The 23539-nt window shown below is 49.6% G+C and overlaps 2 non-coding genes across 2 annotated transcripts; both read right to left on the reverse strand.

Annotated features, from left to right (window-relative positions):
• Positions 1-4665: 4665 nt before the first annotated feature.
• Positions 4666-4829, reverse strand: LOC140390696 (U1 spliceosomal RNA). The gene has a single exon (XR_011934754.1). It is a non-coding gene; the product is annotated as a U1 spliceosomal RNA (small nuclear RNA).
• Positions 4830-19935: 15106 nt separating this feature from the next.
• On the reverse strand, positions 19936-20099 carry LOC140390708 (U1 spliceosomal RNA). The gene has a single exon (XR_011934765.1). It is a non-coding gene; the product is annotated as a U1 spliceosomal RNA (small nuclear RNA).
• Between the last annotated feature and the right edge of the window lie 3440 nt (positions 20100-23539).

Genomic DNA, 23539 nt, shown 5'->3' on the forward strand with positions numbered 1-23539 from the left:
CGTAGCAGGAGTGAGGGAGGGGGGGGGAGAGGAAAGACAGCGTCCCGCCTGGTTAGGTTCACATTGCTGCTGCTGTGGGATCTTGCTGTTCAAGCACAGGCCTGTGGCCTTTGCCCGCAAAGCAATTGAGATCACAACTCTTAAAATAAAATAGCACATGGACTGCAAAGTGGGTTCGAAGGTCTCAAATTTGAAAGTCTTGGGAATGAGGGAGTTGATGAACCCTTTCCACAGACGACTGAGGGGATATTCAGCCAGGATCACATTGCTGCTTGTGGGATCTTACTGTGCAAACAATACTGCTGTCAGTTTGTACATTGCAACAATGGTGTAGAAACAGAGAGAAAGAGAGAGAGAGAGAAATTCACGATGTGAAACTCTGAACTCAATAATGAAAGTGTTATCATTTTTGGGATCTCCCTGTGCACAAGTTGCCTGCAGAATTCATAAAATTAACAAAAGCGGGGCCACTTTTAAAATTAATCCATCGACTAAAGTAATCTCGATGGTGCAGAATTAAAGTCCCTTAACTTGAAGCGGGTATAATTCTGGAATGAAGCCTGTATTTTAGGCCGAGACGTAAATATGAGGGTGAAATGAAATCCGCAGGGGGTCATTTGAATTCAGTTTGCTGTGGTTGTGATTGTTAGATTCCTGTGTGTGACCCTCTCTCTATTTCTCTCTCTCTCTACTTCCCAACTACTGGGATGAGCAAGAGAGAGAGAGAAGTACAGAAAGAGTGTGGGGCTGGGGGGTGATGGAGATTAGAGAGAGGGAGAATGACAGAGAGGGAGGTAGTGAAAAAGAGAGGCTGTCTCTCCCTTTCTGCATTCTTTCCATTCTTGTCTCTCTCTCTCTGTCTCCCCAGCGTTCTGCCGATATCTGTCCATCTCTCTCCACCTTCTTCGTGTCTCTTTAAACCTTCAATCAATGAAAACCACCCCACAAACTGCACCGGGGAGCCTCCAGCACACCTTCCCAGGGATTCCTTGATTTGCGAAAGAATAGCAATAAATGCTGGGAGGGTGATTTACCGGGCAGTGGGTTTCCCAGTTTAAAGAGGGGAGTTTAACTTTCTGAGGGCGGATGTGTCTCCAGACTCGGAATACCCATGCTGTTCAGAGGTTGGGGTGGTGGCGAGGGGAGATGGAAGAAAGAATATAGCAGTCAAGGGAAGGAACATGTCCCCCAACCCCTGCTCACCTGCCTGTCCCACCCTGACAGAATCACATTGCTGTGTGTGGGATCCTGCTGTGCACCAATGGCCTGCAGCCTTTCCTGAACTGTCAACTTAGTGACCACGCACAATTTAAAATTAAACTGGCTCACTGAGTGTGAAGCAGTCGGGAGGTGGTGAAGAAGTGGGTCTGAAATGAATAGGCCGCAGCCTGGGTACAGGTTTGTCCTCAATGGTGGTGTTTGTGTTTTAGACAGGGCGGTGGGGTTGGAAGGATTTCTGAGCGGGGTTTTGGGGTTAAATATCCCTGTCTATGTCCCTCTAGCTTTCTATCTCTCCCTTTCCAATCATTTATTTGTACATTGAATCTTCTAATAAATGGGTTTGAGAATCCCAAGGTGATTTAGACATAGAAAGGATAGAAATGAAATGAAAATTGCAAGTAGGCTTCAATGAAGTTACTGTGAAAAGCCCCTAGTTGCCACATTCCGGCTCCTGTTCGGGGAGGCTGTTACGGGAATTGAACCATGCTGCAGGCCTTCCTGGGTCTGCTTTCAAAGCCAGCGATTTAGCCCTGTGCTAAACAGCCGAACCATGTTCGTCATAAATGATAAGAATATAGAAACAGTGGAAGTTCAAAGCGTACAACATTTCTGTGTGATAGGATTGAGGCATCAGTTAAGATAGTTCTGTTTTGGGTTTCCGGGTGCGGCGATGACCAGCTAAGTCGCACGTTTCGGCAGCTCCCGGTAGAACGGACTTTTGGGCTCTTAATAGGAGCCCCAACGGCAATTTTAACGGCTAAAAACACTGTGCGGTAAACCAGAAGGGAATTCCCCCTGGACACGGATGGAAAAAGGAGAGGAAAGTGGCCGGAATGCGGAGGATCCTCTAGAGCAGCGGCAAGGAAGGCAAGCACAAAGCAAGATGGCGTCGGAAGGTGGCCGTCTAGTATGGGGCCATGACCAACAAGAGTTCCTGCGGCGCTGTGTGGAAGAACTTAAAAAGGAGATGAAGAAGGAGCTGCTGGCCCCGATATTACAGGCGATTGAAGGGCTAAAGGAGGAGCAAAAGACCCAGGAGCAGGAGCTTCGGGTCGTGAAGGCAAAGGCCGCTGAAAATGAAGACGAAATACAGGGCCTGGTGGTGAAGACAGAGTTGCACGAGGCACAACACAAAAGGTGTGTGGAAAGGCTGGAGGTGCTGGAGAATAATGCGAGGAGGAAGAATTTAAGGATTCTTGGTCTTCCCGAAGGTGCAGAAGGGGCGGACGTCGGGGCATATGTGAGCACGATGCTTCACTCGTTAATGGGATCGGAGGCCCCGACGGGCCCGTTGGAGGTGGAGGGAGCTTATCAAGTTATGACGCGAAGACCGAGGGCTGGAGAAATACCTCGAGCAATAGTGGTAGGATTTCTCCGATATAATGACAGAGAGATGGTCCTCAGATGGGCGAAGAAAACTCGGAGCAGTAGGTGGGAGAACGCGGTGATCCGCGTATATCAAGATTGGAGTGCAGAGGTGGCGAGAAGGAGGGCAAGTTTTATTCAGGCCAAGGGGCAGCACGGTAGCATTGTGGATAGCACAATTGCTTCACAGCTCCAGGGTCCCAGGTTCGATTCCGGCTTGGATCACTGTCTGTGCGGAGTCTGCACATCCTCCCCGTGTGTGCGTGGGTTTCCTCCGGGTGCTCCGGTTTCCTCCCACAGTCCAAAGATGTGCAGGTTAGGTGGATTGGCCATGATAAATTGCCCTTAGTGTCCAAAATTGCCCTTCGTGTTGGGTGGGATTAGTGGGTTATGGGGATAGGGTGGGGGTGTTGATGTTGGGTAGGGTGCTCTTTCCAAGAGCCGGTGCAGACTCGATGGGCCGAATGCGGAGGATCCTCTAGAGCAGCGGCAAGGAAGGCAAGCACAAAGCAAGATGGCGTCGGAAGGTGGCCGTCTAGTATGGGGCCCTGACCAACAAGAGTTCCTGCGGCGCTGTGTGGAAGAACTTAAAAAGGAGATGAAGAAGGAGCTGCTGGCCCCGATATTACAGGCGATTGAAGGGCTAAAGGAGGAGCAAAAGACCCAGGAGCAGGAGCTTCGGGTCGTGAAGGCAAAGGCCGCTGAAAATGAAGACGAAATACAGGGCCTGGTGGTGAAGACAGAGTTGCACGAGGCACAACACAAAAGGTGTGTGGAAAGGCTGGAGGTGCTGGAGAATAATGCGAGGAGGAAGAATTTAAGGATTCTTGGTCTTCCCGAAGGTGCAGAAGGGGCGGACGTCGGGGCATATGTGAGCACGATGCTTCACTCGTTAATGGGATCGGAGGCCCCGACGGGCCCGTTGGAGGTGGAGGGAGCTTATCAAGTTATGACGCGAAGACCGAGGGCTGGAGAAATACCTCGAGCAATAGTGGTAGGATTTCTCCGATATAATGACAGAGAGATGGTCCTCAGATGGGCGAAGAAAACTCGGAGCAGTAGGTGGGAGAACGCGGTGATCCGCGTATATCAAGATTGGAGTGCAGAGGTGGCGAGAAGGAGGGCAAGTTTTATTCAGGCCAAGGGGCAGCACGGTAGCATTGTGGATAGCACAATTGCTTCACAGCTCCAGGGTCCCAGGTTCGATTCCGGCTTGGGTCACTGTCTGTGCGGAGTCTGCACATCCTCCCCGTGTGTGCGTGGGTTTCCTCCGGGTGCTCCGGTTTCCTCCCACAGTCCAAAGATGTGCAGGTTAGGTGGATTGGCCATGATAAATTGCCCTTAGTGTCCAAAATTGCCCTTAGTGTTGGGTGGGGTTACTGGGTTATGGGGATAGGGTGAGGGTGTTGATGTTGGGTAGGGTGCTCTTTCCAAGAGCCGGTGCAGACTCGATGGGCCGAATGGCATCCTTTTGCACTGTACATTCTATGATCTATGATTTACATTGTCATGTTTCTTTTATACATTGGAGTGTTAATGACCCAGACCGAGGGGGGTTTACACTGTTAACTGCCCCTCGGTGTACATTTGCTGGTGAGACCTTACACAGTGGTCTTTCCCCATTGCGCCTTGGCGGCAGCTGCCCCAAGCTTGAGTGCGTCCCTCAGCACATAGTCCTGGACCTTGGAATGTGCCAGTCTGCAACACTCGTTGCCATCGTGAAACTCCACGGATCCTCCGTTGGCATCAGCACTTAGCCTGAGGATTGGAGAATCCACCCCACGGTGTTTTGAATTTGCCGGCCACAAATAAAATGTCAGGGGGAGAATTGTGTGGGGTGAGTGTTATTTTTTCTGGGGTAAATAAATTGTAGTTATGGGTGGATTGCAGGCAGAGTAATAAACTCTGAGCAGAAGGAATAATTGTTGATAATGGAAGGGAGTAAAATAATGGAGGTGGGCAATTATTGTGTGGAAAGACGAGGTAACCAGCAAATACATAAGACTGGACAGGTCTCGAAAGAGTTGAGCGCCCTACTGGCAAGTGTATGAAGAGCAATTCTATTTTTATTTTGTAAATCAGGGGAGAGCGCGAACGCAGTCCCCCACTACCACAAATTTTGCAGTCGAGTATCCCGCATTTGGGGACATCGCAGGCGTCAGCACACCCGAAGTGCAATGGGCTAGCCTCGTCCTGGGCGAACCACCTTTTTGATCATGGTTTCACCCCTGCCAGGTAAGTATGCTTAAAAACACGACACACTCCCAGCCCACACCACACATCACATCTTTCACTCACAGTTACTGCATTTACACCGCCAAACTGTCCCTTTACTTACAATTTCCTCTCATCAGTAAAGCTACTTCTTCGGTATTGTTCTGACAAATGTTGGAACGTTCCTCTCTAGTTGGAGAAATATGGCTTAAAATGTGCGCTATGCTCATTTGCATATTGCCCTTAAAAGGAAGTGAACCGCCCCTCAGCCACAATCACAGGCTCAGCATTCCGGAAAGAAAACTTTCTCTGTCTCACTTTGTTCGGCGAGGAAAGATGAAACTTCTCTGACACTGGCAGAGAGAGAGATTGATCAGGAGGGTTTGGAGTCACAAACATGCTGATTGTTGTCACTCGGAGAGATGTTTTTGGTCACGAGGTTGAGGACCCCCCCCAAACTCCCCACACCCACTCCCCCCCCAAACACTTCCTTCCCACACCCACTCCCCCCCTCACACACACCACCGCCCCACACACTCCCCCCCACCCACTCTCCACCCCACACACTCCCCAACCCACACTCCCCCCCCCCCACACACACACACACACTCCCCCCCACACACCCACTCCCCCCACACACACACGCCCGCCCCACACACTCCCCCCCCCCCACACACTCCCTACCCCCCAATTCCCCCCCACACCGCCCCCCACACACACACCCACACACATACTCCCCCCACAGGGAGGGTGCAGAAGAGATTTACCAGATGTTGCCTGGTATGGAGGGCATTAGGTATGAGGAGCGGTTGAATAAACTCGGTTTGTTCTCACTCAACGACGGAGGTTGAGGGGCGACCTGATAGCGGTCTACAAAATTATAAGGAGCATAGACAGATAGTCAGCGGCTTTTCCCCATGGTAGCAGGGTCAATTACTCGGGGCATAGGTTTAAGGTGCGAGGGGCAAGGTTTAGAAATGAAATGAAATGAAATGAAAATCGCTTATTGTCACAAGTAGGCTTCAATGAAGTTACTGTGAAAAGCCCCTAGTCGCCACATTCCAGCGCCTGTTCGGGGAGGCTGTTACGGGAATTGAACCGTGCTGCTGGCCTGCCTTGGTCTGCTTTCAAAGCCAGCGATTTAGCCCTGTGTACGAGGCAAGTCTTTTACACAGAGGGTAGTGGGTGCCTGGAACTCGCTGCCGGAGGAGGTGGTGGAAGCAGGGACGATAGTGACATTTAAGGTCCATCTTGAGAAATACATGAATAGGATGAGAATAGAGGGATACAGACCCAGGAAGTGTAGAAGATTGTAGTTGAGGCGGGCAGCATTGTAGTTTAGGTGGCACTGGCTTGGAGGGCCGAAGGGCCTGTTCCTGTGCTGTACTTTTCTTTGTTCTTTGTTGTTCTTGTTCAATATAAACCCCTGGATCAATTTATTTCCTGGCTGCATCAGTAGCTGTAAATGCTGCAGTACACTCTATCTGAAATATTACTGCATTAGAGAATGTCATTCTGAATATTAGCTTGTAATATATAGCTGTTCTCATCCATATCACTATTGAGAACACATTAGCTCCTTTCCCAGATATCACTGCAGTTGACCCGGTCACTGTTTATACTATAAGACTAGAATAAACATTCCACCATGTTGATGTGGTCATTACAATTATTCCTTTTGGAGTTCTGACTATCATGTACCCAGGGTGAGAGCCTGTGAGACTACACTGTATAATAATCTTTATTCGGCACCGAGGTCCGAGGTTCGATCCTGGCTCTGGGTCACAGTCCGTGTGGAGTTTGCACATTCTCCCCGTGTTTGCATGGCTTTCGCCCCCACAACCCAAACGAGGTGCCGTGTAGGTGGATTGACCACATTAAATTGCACCACACCAACCAGCGCCGAAGGGCCTCCGCCGGCCGGCGAGGTTGGCGCACGTGCGGGAGCGCCAGCGCGATCTGGCGCATGCGCCGAATCGCTGCCGTATTTACCTTTTTTTTCTTTTTAAAAAGTATTTTTATTAAGGTTTTGCAGAATTTTTTCATAATAATACAGTAGTAACAATAACAACAAAACAAACTAGAGTGAACATTCACATAATGCAAAAAGAGAATATACAATAACAATTAAACAGACATTACCCCACGCGACCCAGTCTTCCCACACCATCCCAATGAAGCACACACCCACCCCCCCTACGGATTGCTGCTGCTGCTGACATTTTAATTTCCCCCGAGAAAGTCGAGGAACGGCTGCCACCTCCGAGCGAACCCCAGCATTGACCCTCTTAAGGCAAACTTTATTTTCTCGAGGCTGAGAAACCCAGCCATGTCGTTAACCCAAGTCTCTACACTCGGGGACTTTGAGTCCCTCCACATTAATAAAATCCGTCTCCGGGCTACTAGGGAGGCAAAGGCCAAGACGTCGGCCTCTTTCGCCCCCTGAACTCCCGGGTCTTCTGACACTCCAAAGATTGCTATCTCTGGACTCGGCACCACCCGTGTGTTAAGCACCTTGGACATTGCCCTCGCGAACCCGTGCCAGAACTCTCTAAGCTCCGGGCATGCCCAAAACATGTGGACATGGTTTGCAGAGCTGCCCTTGCACCTCACACAACTGTCTTCTACCCTAAAAACGTGTTCATTCTCGCTGCCATCATGTGTGCCCGGTGGACCACCTTAAATTGAATTAGACTGAGCCTGGCACATGATGAGGAATTAACCCTGCCCAGGACCTCTGCCCACAGACCCGCTTTCAACTCCTCACCCCTCACCTAGCTCCTCCTCCCACTTGCCCTTGAGCTCCTCCACCAGGGTTTCCTCCGCCTCCTGTAGTTCCCGGTAGATATCCAATACCTTCCCCTCCCCCACCCTGGTGCCGGAGACCACCCTGTCCTGTATCCTCAGTGGTGGCAGCGTCGGAAAGGCCACTGCCTGTTTGTTCTGGAATGCTCGTACTTGCAGATATTTAAAGGCGTTTCCTGGCGGCAGATTAAATTTGTCCTCTAGCGCCTTCAAACTGGGAAAGCTTCCGTCTATGACCAGATCTCCCATCCTGCTGATACCTGCCCTCTGCCAGCTGTGGAACCCACCATTCATCCTCGCCGGGACAAACCTGAGGCTGTTACATATCGGGGTCCAGACCGACGCTCCCTCCACCTTCTTGTACCTCCTCCACTGTCCCCAGATCCGCAGTGTCGCCACCACCACCGGACTTGTGGAGTAACCAGTCGGCGAGAACGGCAAAGGAGCCGTTATCAAAGCTCCCAGACTGGTACCTTTACATGACGCCGTCTCCAGCTGCTCCCCCCCCCCCACCACCACCATCGCCCACTTCCTAATCATCGCTATATTGGTCGCCCAGTAGTAGTTGTGAAAGCTTGGCAGCGCCAACCTGCCCCCCCACCCCTCCGACTGCGCTCCAACAGCGATCTCCTTTATTCGCCCACACAATGAACCTACTCACCCACTTAAAAACGGCCTTAGGGATGAAGATGGGGAGGCACTGAAAGACAAACAAAAATCTGTGGAGGACAGCCATTTTCACGGTCTGCACCCTCCCTGCCAGTGACAGCGGGAGCATGTCCCACCTTTTAAAGTCCCCTTCCATTTGCTCCACAAACCGGGTCAGGTTGAGCCTGTGCAGGGCATCCCATTTCCTGGCCACTTGTATACCAGGGTAACAAAAACTTTCGCTGTTACCACCTCCACCTCCCCTCCCTCTGAGGGCATCATAATAATATTGAAAAGTCTCCGGACATTGGTATTGAGTTGTCTGCCTTTCACAAACCCAGTCTGGACTTCCTCTATCACCCCGGGATGCAATCCTCAATTCTTGTGGCCAGAATCTTAGCTAGAAATTTGGTATCCACGTTTATCAGCAAAATCGGCCTGTGTGACTCGCAATGTTCCGGGTCCTTCCCTCGTTTAAGAATGAGTGAGATCAAGGCCTGTAACATTGTTGGGGGGGAGGGTTCATTTTTCTCTAGCCTCATTGAAGGTCCTCATCAGGAGTGGGCTCAATATTTCCGAAAATGTCTTTCAAAGAACAAAGAACAAAGAACATTACAGCACAGGAACAGGCCCTTCGGCCCTCCAAGCCTGTGCTGATCACATGTCCCATCTAAACCAATCGTCTATATCCTTCTCTCCCTCGTCTGTTCATGTGCCTATCCGGATAAGTCTTAAAGGTCGCTAACGTATCTGCCTGAACCACCTCACTTGGTAGAGCATTCCAGGCCACCACCACCCTCTGTGTAAAAAGCTTTCCCCACACATCTCCACTGAACCTATCCCCCCTCACTTTGAACTTGTGCCCGCTTGGAATTGTCATTTCGGCCCTGGGGAAAAAACCTTCAACTGTTCACCCTATCTATACCCCTAACAATTTTATAAACTTCTATCAGGTCGCCCCCCCTCAGCCTCCATCTCTCCAGGGAGAACAAGCCCAGTTTATTCAATCTCACCTCATAGCTAATACCCTCCATACCAGGCAACATCCTGGTAAACCTTTTCTGTGCTTTCTCCAAAGCCTTCATATCCTTCTGGTAGCGTGCTGACCAGAATTGGACACAGTATTCCAAATGTGGCCTAACCAACCTTCTACATAACTGTAACATAATTTGAGAGTTTTTATACTCGATACCCCATTCCAGTGAAGGCAAGCATGCTATTTGAGGCCATCACATTTTGCCACATTGCATTCCATCCTCCATGTTCTTTCCCACTTACCAAACCAACCTATATCCCTCTGCAAACTCGGTGTCCTCGTCACATCACTTACTTTCCCACCTAAATTTTTATCGTCAGACAACTTGGAAACATTTACATTCAGTTTGTCTCATCTTAAATCATTAATATCGATGGCAAGACCATAAGACATAGGAGCAGAAGTCGGCCATTCGATGACATCACGACTGATACAAGCGTCAACTCCACTTTCCCGCCTAATACCCAGAACCCTTGATTCCCTTACAGAGTAAAAATCTGTCTATCTCAGCTTTGGACGTGCTTAATTACCCAACTTCTACAGCTCTCTGCGGTAAAGAATTCCCCAGTTTCACCACCCTCTGAGAGAAGAAATTCCTCCTCATCGCTGTCTGAAATGGGTGACCTCCCTACTCTGAGATTATGCCCTCTTGTCCTGGACTCTGCCACAAGGGGAAACAACCTCTCAGAATCTCCTATAGAATTCTACCTGGTCACCGTCCTGCCCTGGGGCTTTACCCGATTGCATGCCCTCTATACCCTTGACAATCTCCTCCAATTCAATCAGGGCCCTCAGCCCCTCCACCAGGGCCTCTTCCACCTTTGGAAACCTCAACTGGTCCAAAGGTTGCCTCACCCCATCCACTCCCGTGGGGGGCTCCGACTCAGACAGTTTACTATAGAACTCCTTAAAGACTCCGTTCACCCCCCCCCCCTGCTGGCGTATTTCCTGCGCATGCGCACGGGATTTCTTCTCTGCGCCGGCCATCGCGGAGGTTCACAGCGGCCAGCGTGGAGGGAAAGAGTGCCCCCACGGCACAGCCCCACCTGCGGATCGGTGGGCCCCGATCACGGGCCAGGCCACCGTGGGGCCGGCCACCCCCCCCCCCCCACCACGGGGCCAGATTCCCCCGTGCCCCGCGAGGACTCCGCAGGCCGCACGCAGAGCCAGGTCCTGCAGGTAAGGACCTGTTGTGATTTGCGCCAGCGGGACCAGCCGAAAACGACGGCATCTCCACCTTTAACTTGGAGAGGTGTATCTGTCCTGTGTGTGACCCAAGTCACCCACTGACTCTGAACATCCTCACAGCAACTTGGGGACAGGCATTTCGAAAGCACATTTCAGAACCTTTGGGTATCGCAAACTGCTTCACAGGCAATGGAGCCCTTTTGAAATCTAGTCAGGAGTAATTTAGGAAATGGACCAGCTAATTTGAGAAAGAGAGAGAGAGAGAGAGATACAGGGAGACACAGAAACAAGATGAGGTTGTGCTGTACATGTTTCAGAACTGACACTGAGACACACACGAGATGTACAATATCAATTATTATTCTGAAGCATTTGATTAAATCATCCCTTAACCTAAATTCCAACCCAAATACTGTCTGGAATTAAATACAGAGTCAAAATCCCTCTGTCCTGTCCAAGGGATTTTTCATTGCAGATACTTATTTTTATTATTTTGGAAAAGCAGAATTCAAATTGCACCGAATCCCAGAGTGGACTCTTGTTCATTCCAATCATGAACTCAGCCCTTCACATTCAAACATGAAGTTTAAGCTCTGATTACAGGTGCCTGCTTGTCTCTGTTTGTATATTGGATATTCTGAATTCAAGTTGCTTTGTCACTTGTCTGAAGTATTTGAATAATTGGTGTTGGTTAATCAATCCTTTCTCTCAGCACATGGAAGTTGTGAACCTCAGTCTGATGTAGTAAACAAAAAGCTGCTTCCTTTGATCATCAATCCATTTCCCAACCCTAAAAAGATCTCACACCTTTCCATAATGCAGGAATATCTCAATCAAAACTTCTAATCAGTTCCCCATACACTTGTTAACACTTGCCTGTGTGAAGTAAATTCCACTGACAGATTCCAAAACTTGCACAGAACAATGACTGATTACTTTAAACTTTCAAACAGAACTATTTTAACTTGTACGAAGTCTTACAACACCGGGTTAAAGTCCAACAGGTTTGTTTCGATGTCACTAGCTTTCGGAGCGCTGCTCCTTCCTCAGGTGAATGAAGACGTATGTTCCAGAAGGACATATATAGACAAATCCAAAGATGCCAAACAATGCTTGGAATGCGACCATTAGCAGGTGATTAAATCTTTACAGATCCAGAGATGGGGTAACCCCAGGTTAAAGAGGTGTGAATTGTATCAAGCCAGGACAGTTGGTATGATTTTGCAGGCCAGATGGTGGGGGATGAATGTAATGCAACATGAATCCCAGGTCCCGGTTGAGGCCGCACTAATGTGTGCGGAACTTGGCTATAAGTTTCTGCTCGGCGATTCTGCGTTGTCGCGCGTGCTGAAGGCCGCCTTGGAGAACGCTTACCCGGAGATCAGAGGCTGAATGCCCTTGACTGCTGAAGTGTTCCCCGACTGCAAGGGAACATTCCTGCCTGGTGATTGTTGCGCGATGTCCGTTCATTCGTTGTCGCAGTGACTGCATAGTCTCGCCAATGTACCACGCTTCGGGACATCCTTTCCTGCAGCGTATGAGGTAGACAACGTTGGCCGAGTCACACGAGTATGTACCGCGTACCTGGTGGGTGGTGTTCTCACGTGTAATAGTGGTATCCATGTCGATGATCTGGCACGTCTTGCAGAGATTGCCATGGCAGGGTTGTGTGGTGTCGTGGTCACTGTTCTGAAGACTGGGTAGCTTGCGGCAAACAATGGTTTGTTTGAGGTTGCGCAGTTGTTTGAAGGCAAGTAGTGGGGGCGTGGGGATGACCTTGGCAAGATGTTCATCGTCATCAATGACATGTTGAAGGCTGTGAAGAAGATGACGTCGTTTCTCCGCTCCGGTGAAGTACTGGACGACGAAGGGCATTCTGTCGGTTGTGTCCCATGTTTGTCTTCTGAGGAGGTCGGTGCGGTTTTTCGCTGTGGCACGTTGGACCTGTCGATCGATGAGTCGAGTGCCATATCCCGTTCGTACGAGGGCATCTTTCAACGTCTGTAGATGTCTGTTACGCTCCTCCTCGTCTGAGCAGATCCTGTGTATACAGAGAGCTTGTCCATAGGGGATGGCTTCTTTAATGTGTTTAGGGTGGAAGCCGGAGAAGTGGAGCATCGTGAGGTTATCTGTGGGTTTGCGGTAAAGCGAAGTGCTGAGGTGACCGTCCTTGATGGAGACAAGTGTGTCCAAGAATGCAACTGATTTTGGAGAGTAGTCCATGGTGAGTCTGATGGTTGGATGGAACTTATTAATGTCATCGTGTAGTCGTTTCAGTGATTCTTCGCCGTGGGTCCAAAGGAAAAAAATGTCATCGATGTATCTGGTGTATAACGTCGGTTGAAGGTCCTGTGCGGTGAGTAGGTCCTGTTCAAACTTGTGCATGAAGATGTTGGCGTATTGGGGTGCGAATTTGGTCCCCATGGCTGTTCCGTGCATCTGGATGAAGAACTTGTTGTCGAAGGTGAAGACGTTGTGATCCAGAATGAAGCGGATGAGTTGCAGAATTGCGTCTGGAGATTGGCAGTTGTCGGTGTTGAGTACGGAGGCTGTTGCAGCAATGCCGTCGTCATGGGGGATGCTGGTGTAGAGTGCCGAGACGTCCATTGTGACGAGGAATGTTCCTGGTTCAACTGGTCCATGGTTGCTGAGTTTCTGTAGGAAGTCCGTTGTGTCGCAACAGAAGCTGGGCGTACCTTGTACGATGGGTTTCAAGATGCCCTCGATGTAGCCAGAGAGGTTCTCACACAAGGTCCCATTGCCTGAAACGATAGGGCGGCCTGGTGTGTTGGCCTTATGTATTTTCGGGAGGCAGTAGAGATCTCCAATGCAGGGAGTACGTGGGATGAGAGCACGTAGGATGCTCTGAAGATCTGGATCCAAAGTCTTGATCAGTCTGTTAAGTTGGGGGATGTGTTCCTTGGTCGGATCTGCAGGTAACTGTCTGTAGTGTTCTTGGTTGTTCAGTTGTCGGTATACTTCTTTGCAGTAGTCCGTTCTGTTCAGTACGACAGTGGCCCCTCCTTTGTCTGCTGGTTTGATGACGATGCTGCGGTTGGTCTTGAGAGGGCGGATGGCATTGCGTTGTGCTTGGGTGACGTTCGGGGCTGTCTTGTGAATGCGACTGATGAATCTGGCATTGACGCGACTCCTGACGGCTTGAGCATACATGTCGAGTCAAAGGCAGCGGCCTTCCGGAGGGGTCCAATTCGACTCTTTCCTCTTCGGTTGCCGCACCGCAGATCTCTCGGTCTGCTGTTCCGGTTCATTGATAGTCTGCTTGGGTTCGCTGTTGGCCTCTTGGAGTCTGTGGAAGAATTCCCGGAGCCTGATTCGCCTGATGAATTCCTCCGTGTCTGCCGCGAGACTGATGGGGTCCATTTTGGTGGTGGTGCAGAAATTGAGCCCTCTGCTGAGGACTTCGATTTCGTCTGGTTGAAGGGTGTAGTCTGACAAGTTGACAATAGATTCCCTGTATTGTTTTCTACTGTGGTACCGGTGGTGGCTTGGTTGTTGCCGGTGGTGATGCCAAGTTTCTCAAGCTTTCTGTTCTTGGTGTGCATATAGGTGGCATAGTATTGTTGTCTCATCTGTTTGGTGGTGCTCCGCAGCTGGTCTGCTGCATCCTGAGCGCAAGTTGAGAATATGGCCTCTATCTTGGTTTCCAGGTTGCTGCGTCTGCTGTAGAGCTGGCGGACGAGGTGGTTGAGGAGTGTGAGAGAGGTGCGACGGCAGAGTCTCTCAGCATAGTCTGTGTTGTAGGTCGACTTGAGTGGGTTTGTGATCTGTAGCCCTTTCGGGATCTTGTCTGCTTTCTTGCATCTTTGTGGAAACTTAATATCAGTGTCTATATGCGCGATCTTCCTGGAGATCCTCTCCACTTTGAGCCGGCAGTTTGCGGTGTCAATGGTAGCCATGATGTGGAGATGCCGGCATTGGACTGGGGTGAGCACAGTACGAAGTCTTACAACACCAGGTTAAAGTCCAACAGGTTTGTTTCGATGTCACTAGCTTTCGGAGCGCTGCTCCTTCCTCAGGTGAATGATTTTAACTTGTGCATCAGTCCTATTATACAGAAATGTTGTCCCTGTGGGCTGACTGTTCCTCAGTACGATTGAAACATTGAGGGACCCCACGCACTGCATTTGACAACATTTGTGGCACTTCCAATATCTACGAGACATTGCTGTCTGTATTGTGTGAATCCAGCTGTGAAAAATCAATTAACAGAAAGCAGTTGGGGTGATCATACTGACTGTTTTAATTTAATCTAAATTGTTTCATTATAAATTCTAATCTCAGGAATTGACATCAGTTCTAATCTCAGGAATTGACATCAGAGGATTTCAGTGAAAAATCCCATTGAACCTCCTTGTCTAATAAAATGATGTTGTTGCCGATGACCCTGTATTGATTCAGGAATAAACTTTACATCTCACAGTGTGAAAAAAATCAAATTGAATCCCAATTTATATAGCAGCTGACTGAAGAAATCTGACTGTGAGTAACATAGAATAAGATTGTTCCCATCAAAGACTCCCAAGACAGGTCCGTCCCGGGAAATTCTTGCTGGTTTTTACTCATTGTATAGAAACCCCTCCTCGGGAGACAGATAAATAGACATCCCAAACTAGTCAGAAACTCAGGGGGAATTAAATATTAACATAAAGACTGAAGTAAGGACAGGACATTGCTAGATCTGTTGCTGTGCCCTGAATTAACATGACCATAGACAGGACAAATGCCTCTGGCCTCTCCTGTGAAGACACATCTTTAGCAAACCATCGCAGCGGACAGACTGAAAACATTCATGACAGAAAGTCAGGGGGTAGGTCTGCACACAGATCTCTGAGGAGATCTCAACCAATACTGTTTCTAATCATTCCCCAATAGTATTTGAACTCAGCGCTGGCTGAGGCCTGTTCTGCAGGCTTCACCCAGGGTGAGTTGTGTCTGGTTATTACCCTGACCGAGGTGTAATTTTAATATCTGAGGGATAGTGAGTGAGGGAGGGGGACAGAAATATAAATGAGTGAGGGACTGAGAGTCAGAGAGAAACATAAGGGAAGGGGGAAACTGTCTCTCATCTTTTTTTAGCCTCTGGTTGAAAGCTGTACCATTTTTGTGTTTGAACATTGCTGAGAGTTTGTGTAACTGATAAGTGGATCCTGGGATCTCGCTATACCAAATAGTGTCAAAGTTTTCCTGTCTTTCAGTCAACTTTCTCCCTCTTTTCCCCAGGAATTTGAATTTTGAAGACTGCAATGTGAGCAGGAATCTTTGGACAAGGGCTATTCTCCAGAGGACAAGTGGAAGGACTGAGGCCTACTCCACTGGCCGCACACACGTGAGTTGTCTCTTTATTGCCGCCCCGGCCTTGCACTTAGACACAAACACATTAACCCTTTGGTGGGTGACAAAGAGTAAATTAAAGATCTGTAATATGAAGCTGTCTAAATGTTGTTTATGAACCCAAAATAACAGGGGTTCTTTTAAATCTGGATGTCCCAAAAGGGAGGGGGGTTTGATTTCATTGCCTGAGCCCCGTTCACTCTCCGTATAACCTGTTAGCTATTTTAAACGACACTCAACACTGCTGACTGCACCTTCTGGGATCTTTCTCTGTACCAATGGATTTTGTTTTACAAAGGATTTTCTTAGTTTTGAGAGGCAGTTTAACTCTTTCCGAGGATTGAAGGGAGTTCTTTAGACTTGGTCCAATCCACACACACAGGATGAGGGGGGAGGAAGGGGTTTAGATCCAGGGTGGAATGGGGGAATGGGGCTCGTAGCAGGAGTGAGGGGGGGGAGAGGAAAGACAGCGCCCCGCCTGGTTAGGTAACATTGCTGCTGCTGTGGGATCTTGCTGTTCACGCACAGGCCTGTGGCCTTTGCCCGCAAAGCAATTGAGATCACAACTCTTAAAATAAAATAGCACATGGACTGCAAAGTGGGTTCGAAGGTCTCAAATTTGAAAGTCTTGGGAATGAGGGAGTTGATGAACCCTTTCCACAGACGACTGAGGGGACATTCAGCCAGGATCACATTGCTGCTTGTGGGATCTTACTGTGCAAACAATACTGCTGTCAGTTTGTACATTGCAACAATGGTGTAGAAACAGAGAGAAAGAGAGAGAGAGAGAAATTCACGATGTGAAACTCTGAACTCAATAATGAAAGTGTTATCATTTTTGGGATCTCCCTGTGCACAAGTTGCCTGCAGAATTCATAAAATTAACAAAAGCGGGGCCACTTTTAAAATTAATCCATCGACTAAAGTAATCTCGATGGTGCAGAATTAAAGTCCCTTAACTTGAAGCGGGTATAATTCTGGAATGAAGCCTGTATTTTAGGCCGAGACGTAAATATGAGGGTGAAATGAAATCCGCAGGGGGTCATTTGAATTCAGTTTGCTGTGGTTGTGATTGTTAGATTCCTGTGTGTGACCCTCTCTCTCTCTCTCTCTCTCTACTTCCCAACTACTGGGATGAGCAAGAGAGAGAGAGAAGTACAGAAAGAATGTGGGGCTGGGGGGTGATGGAGATTAGAGAGAGGGAGAATGACAGAGAGGGAGGTAGTGAAAAAGAGAGGCTGTCTCTCCCTTTCTGCATTCTTTCCATTCTTGTCTCTCTCTCTCTGTCTCCCCAGCGTTCTGCCGATATCTGTCCATCTCTCTCCACCTTCTTCGTGTCTCTTTAAACCTTCAATCAATGAAAACCACCCCACAAACTGCACCGGGGAGCCTCCAGCACACCTTCCCGGGGATTCCTTGATTTGCGAAAGAATAGCAATAAATGCTGGGAGGGTGATTTACCGGGCAGTGGGTTTCCCAGTTTAAAGAGGGGAGTTTAACTTTCTGAGGGCGGATGTGTCTCCAGACTCGGAATACCCATGCTGTTCAGAGGTTGGGGTGGTGGCGAGGGGAGATGGAAGAAAGAATATAGCAGTCAAGGGAAGGAACATGTCCTCCACCCCCTGCTCACCTGCCTGTCCCACCCTGACAGAATCACATTGCTGTGTGTGGGATCCTGCTGTGCACCAATGGCCTGCAGCCTTTCCTGAACTGTCAACTTAGTGACCACGCACAATTTAAAATTAAACTGGCTCACTGAGTGTGAAGCAGTCGGGAGGTGGTGAGGAAGTGGGTCTGAAATGAATAGGCCGCAGCCTGGGTACAGGTTTGTCCTCAATGGTGGTGTTTGTGTTTTAGACAGGGCGGTGGGGTTGGAAGGATTTCTGAGCGGGGTTTTGGGGTTAAATATCCCTGTCTCTGTCCCTCTAGCTTTCTATCTCTCCCTTTCCAATCATTTATTTGTACATTGAATCTTCTAATAAATGGGTTTGAGAATCCCAAGGTGATTTAGACATAGAAAGGATAGAAATGAAATGAAAATTGCTTATTGTCACAAGTAGGCTTCAATGAAGTTACTGTGAAAAGCCCCTAGTTGCCACATTCCGGCTCCTGTTCGGGGAGGCTGTTACGGGAATTGAACCGTGCTGCTGGCCTTCCTGGGTCTGCTTTCAAAGCCAGCGATTTAGCCCTGTGCTAAACAGCCGAACCATGTTCGTCATAAATGATAAGAATATAGAAACAGTGGAAGTTCAAAGCGTACAACATTTCTGTGTGATAGGATTGAGGCATCAGTTAAGATAGTTCTGTTTTGGGTTTCCGGGTGCGGCGATGACCAGCTAAGTCGCACGTTTCGGCAGCTCCCGGTAGAACGGACTTTTGGGCTCTTAATAGGAGCCCCAACGGCAATTTTAACGGCTAAAAACACTGTGCGGTAAACCAGAAGGGAATTCCCCCTGGACACGGATGGAAAAAGGAGAGGAAAGTGGCCGGAATGCGGAGGATCCTCTAGAGCAGCGGCAAGGAAGGCAAGCACAAAGCAAGATGGCGTCGGAAGGTGGCCGTCTAGTATGGGGCCCTGACCAACAAGAGTTCCTGCGGCGCTGTGTGGAAGAACTTAAAAAGGAGATGAAGAAGGAGCTGCTGGCCCCGATGTTACAGGCGATTGAAGGGCTAAAGGAGGAGCAAAAGACCCAGGAGCAGGAGCTTCGGGTCGTGAAGGCAAAGGCCGCTGAAAATGAAGACGAAATACAGGGCCTGGTGGTGAAGACAGAGTTGCACGAGGCACAACACAAAAGGTGTGTGGAAAGGCTGGAGGTGCTGGAGAATAATGCGAGGAGGAAGAATTTAAGGATTCTTGGTCTTCCCGAAGGTGCAGAAGGGGCGGACGTCGGGGCATATGTGAGCACGATGCTTCACTCGTTAATGGGATCGGAGGCCCCGACGGGCCCGTTGGAGGTGGAGGGAGCTTATCAAGTTATGACGCGAAGACCGAGGGCTGGAGAAATACCTCGAGCAATAGTGGTAGGATTTCTCCGATATAATGACAGAGAGATGGTCCTCGGATGGGCGAAGAAAACTCGGAGCAGTAGGTGGGAGAACGCGGTGATCCGCGTATATCAAGATTGGAGCGCAGAGGTGGCGAGAAGGAGGGCAAGTTTTATTCGGGCCAAGGGGCAGCACGGTAGCATTGTGGATAGCACAATTGCTTCACAGCTCCAGGGTCCCAGGTTCGATTCCGGCTTGGGTCACTGTCTGTGCGGAGTCTGCACATCCTCCCCGTGTGTGCGTGGGTTTCCTCCGGGTGCTCCGGTTTCCTCCCACAGTCCAAAGATGTGCAGGTTAGGTGGATTGGCCATGATAAATTGCCCTTAGTGTCCAAAATTGCCCTTCGTGTTGGGTGGGATTAGTGGGTTATGGGGATAGGGTGGGGGTGTTGATGTTGGGTAGGGTGCTCTTTCCAAGAGCCGGTGCAGACTCGATGGGCCGAATGGCCTCCTTTTGCACTGTACATTCTATGATCTATGATTTACATTGTCATGTTTCTTTTATACATTGGAGTGTTAATGACCCAGACCGAGGGGGGTTTACACTGTTAACTGCCCCTCGTTGTACATTTGCTGGTGAGACCTTACACAGTGGTCTTTCCCCATTGCGCCTTGGCGGCAGCTGCCCCAAGCTTGAGTGCGTCCCTCAGCACATAGACCTGGACCTTGGAATGTGCCAGTCTGCAACACTCGTTGCCATCGTGAAACTCCACGGATCCTCCGTTGGCATCAGCACTTAGCCTGAGGATTGGAGAATCCAGCCCACGGTGTTTTGAATTTGCCGGCCACAAATAAAATGTTAGGGGGAGAATTGTGTGGGGTGAGGGTTATTTTTTCTGGGGTAAATAAATTGTAGTTATGGGTGGATTGCAGGCAGAGTAATAAACTCTGAGCAGAAGGAATAATTGTTGATAATGGAAGGGAGTAAAATAATGGAGGTGGGCAATTATTGTGTGGAAAGACTAGGTAACCAGCAAATACATAAGACTGGACAGGTCTCGAAAGAGTTGAGCGCCCTACTGGCAAGTGAATGAACAGCAATTCTATTTTTATTTTGTAAACCAGGGGAGAGCGCGAACGCAGTCCCCCACTACCACAAATTTTGCAGTCGAGTATCCCGCATTTGGGGACATCGCAGGCGTCAGCACACCCGAAGTGCAATGGGCTAGCCTCGTCCTGGGCGAACCACCTTTTTGATCATGGTTTCACCCCTGCCAGGTAAGTATGCTTAAAAATTCGACACACTCCCAGCCCACACCACACATCACATCTTTCACTCACACTTACTGCATTTACACCGCCAAACTGTCCCTTTACTTACAATTTCCTCTCATCAGTAAAGCTAGTTCTTCGGTATTGTTCTAACAAATGTTGGAATGTTCCTCTCTAGTTGGAGAAATATGGCTCAAAAAGTCCACTATGCTCATTTGCATATTGCCCTTAAAAGGAAGTGAACCGCCCCTCAGCCACAATCACAGGCTCAGCTTTCCGGAAAGAAAACTTTCTCTGTCTAACTTTGTTCAGCAAGGAAAGATGAAACTTCTCAGACACTGGCAGAGAGAGAGATTGATCAGGAGGGTTTGGAGTCACAAACATGCTCATTATTGTCACTCGGAGAGATGTTTTTGGTCACGAGGTTGAGGACCCCCCCCCCAGACTACCCACACCCACTCCCTCCCACACACTTCCTTCCCCCCCCACTCCCCCCCCCCACACACACCACCGCCCCACACACTCCCCCCCACCCACTCTCCACCCCACACACTCCCCACACTCCCCCCCTCACACACTCCCCCACCCACACACTCCCCACCCCACACTCCCCCCCCCCACACACACACTCCCCCCCCACACACCCACTCCCCCCACACACACAACCCCGCCCCACACACTCCCCCCCCCACACACTCCCTACCCCCCAATCCCCCCCCACACACACCCCCACACAAACACCCACACACTCCCCCCCACACATACTCCCCCCACAGGGAGGGTGCAGAAGAGATTTACCAGATGTTGCCTGGTATGGAGGGCATTAGGTATGAGGAGCGGTTGAATAAACTCGGTTTGTTCTCACTGGAACGACGGAGGTTGAGGGGTGACCTGATAGCGGTCTACAAAATTATAAGGAGCATAGACAGATAGTCAGCGGCTTTTCCCCATGGTAGCAGGGTCAATTACTCGGGGGCATAGGTTTAAGGTGCGAGGGGCAATGTTTAGAAATGAAATGAAATGAAATGAAAATCGCTTATTGTCACAAGTAGGCTTCAATGAAGTTACTGTGAAAAGACCCTAGTCGCCACATTCCAGCGCCTGTTCGGGGAGGCTGTTACAGGAATTGAACCGTGCTGCTGGCCTGCCTTGGTCTGCTTTCAAAGCCAGCGATTTAGCCCTGTGTACGAGGCAAGTCTTTTACACAGAGGGTAGTGGGTGCCTGGAACTCGCTGCCGGAGGAGGTGGTGGAAGCAGGGACGATAGTGACATTTAAGGTCCATCTTGAGAAATACATGAATAGGATGGGAATAGAGGGATACAGACCCAGGAAGTGTAGAAGATTGTAGTTTAGGCGGGCAGCATTGTAGTTTAGGTGGCACTGGCTTGGAGGGCCGAAGGGCCTGTTCCTGTGCTGTACTTTTCTTTGTTCTTTGTTGTTCTTGTTCAATATAAACCCCATATTTCAATTTATTTCCTGGCTGCATCAGTAGCTGTAAATGCTGCTGTACACTCTATCTGAAATATTACTGCATTAGAGAATGTCATTCTGAATATTAGCTTGTAATATATAGCTGTTCTCATCCATATCACTATTGAGAACACATTAGCTCCTTTCCCAGATATCACTGCAGTTGACCCGGTCACTGTTTATACCAGAAGACTAGAATAAACATTCCACCATGTTGATGTGGTCACTACAATTATTCCTTTTGGAGTTCTGACTATCATGTACCCAGGGTGAGAGCCTGTGAGACTACACTGTATAATAATCTTTATTCGGCACCGAGGTCCCAGGTTCGATCCTGGCTCTGGGTCACAGTCCGTGTGGAGTTTGCACATTCTCCCCGTGTTTGCATGGCTTTCGCCCCCACAACCCAAACGAGGTGCCGTGTAGGTGGATTGACCACATTAAATTGCACCACACCAACCAGCGCCGAAGGGCCTCCGCCGGCCGGCGAGGTTGGCGCACGTGCGGGAGCGCCAGCGCGATCTGGCGCATGCGCCGAATCGCTGCCGTATTTACCTTTTTTTTTCTTTTTAAAAAGTATTTTTATTAAGGTTTTGCAGAATTTTTTCATAATAATACAGTAGTAACAATAACAACAAAACAAACTAGAGTGAACATTCACATAATGCAAAAAGAGAATATACAATAACAATTAAACAGACATTACCCCACGCGACCCAGTCTTCCCACACCATCCCAATGAAGCACACACCCACCCCCCCTACGGATTGCTGCTGCTGCTGACATTTTAATTTCCCCCGAGAAAGTCGAGGAACGGCTGCCACCTCCGAGCGAACCCCAGCATTGACCCTCTTAAGGCAAACTTTATTTTCTCGAGGCTGAGAAACCCAGCCATGTCGTTAACCCAAGTCTCTACACTCGGGGGCTTCGAGTCCCTCCACATTAATAAAATCCATCTCCAGGCTACTAGGGAGGCAAAGGCCAAGACGTCGGCCTCTTTCGCCCCCTGAACTCCCGGGTCTTCTGACACTCCAAAGATTGCTATCTCTGGACTCGGCACCACCCGTGTGTTAAGCACCTTGGACATTGCCCTCGCGAACCCGTGCCAGAACTCTCTAAGCTCCGGGCATGCCCAAAACATGTGGACATGGTTTGCAGGGCTGCCCTTGCACCTCACACAACTGTCTTCTACCCTAAAAACGTGCTCATTCTCGCTGCCATCATGTGTGCCCGGTGGACCACCTTAAATTGAATTAGACTGAGCCTGGCACATGATGAGGAGGAATTAACCCTGCCCAGGACCTCTGCCCACAGACCCGCTTTCAACTCCTCACCCCTCACCTAGCTCCTCCTCCCACTTGCCCTTGAGCTCCTCCACCAGGGTTTCCTCCGCCTCCTGTAGTTCCCGGTAGATATCCAATACCTTCCCCTCCCCCACCCTGGTGCCGGAGACCACCCTGTCCTGTATCCTCAGTGGTGGCAGCGTCGGAAAGGCCACTGCCTGTTTGTTCTGGAATGCTCGTACTTGCAGATGTTTAAAGGCGTTTCCTGGCGGCAGATTAAATTTGTCCTCTAGCGCCTTCAAACTGGGAAAGCTTCCGTCTATGACCAGATCTCCCATCCTGCTGATACCTGCCCTCTGCCAGCTGTGGAACCCACCATCCATCCTACCCGGGACAAACCTGAGGTTGTTACATATCGGGGTCCAGATCGACGCTCCCTCAACCTTCTTGTACCTCCTCCACTGTCCCCAGATCCGCAGTGTCGCCACCACCACCGGACTTGTGGAGTAACCGGTCGGCGAGAACGGCAAAGGAGCTGTTATCAAAGCTCCCAGACTGGTACCTTTACATGACGCCGTCTCCAGCTGCTCCCCCCCCCCCACCCCCACCCCCCCCCCCCCCCCCCCACCACCATCGCCCACTTCCTAATCATCGCTATATTGGTCGCCCAGTAGTAGTTGTGAAAGCTTGGCAGCGCCAA

This window comes from Scyliorhinus torazame, chromosome 14 (assembly GCF_047496885.1).
Source record: "Scyliorhinus torazame isolate Kashiwa2021f chromosome 14, sScyTor2.1, whole genome shotgun sequence".
NCBI lineage: Eukaryota > Metazoa > Chordata > Chondrichthyes > Carcharhiniformes > Scyliorhinidae > Scyliorhinus > Scyliorhinus torazame.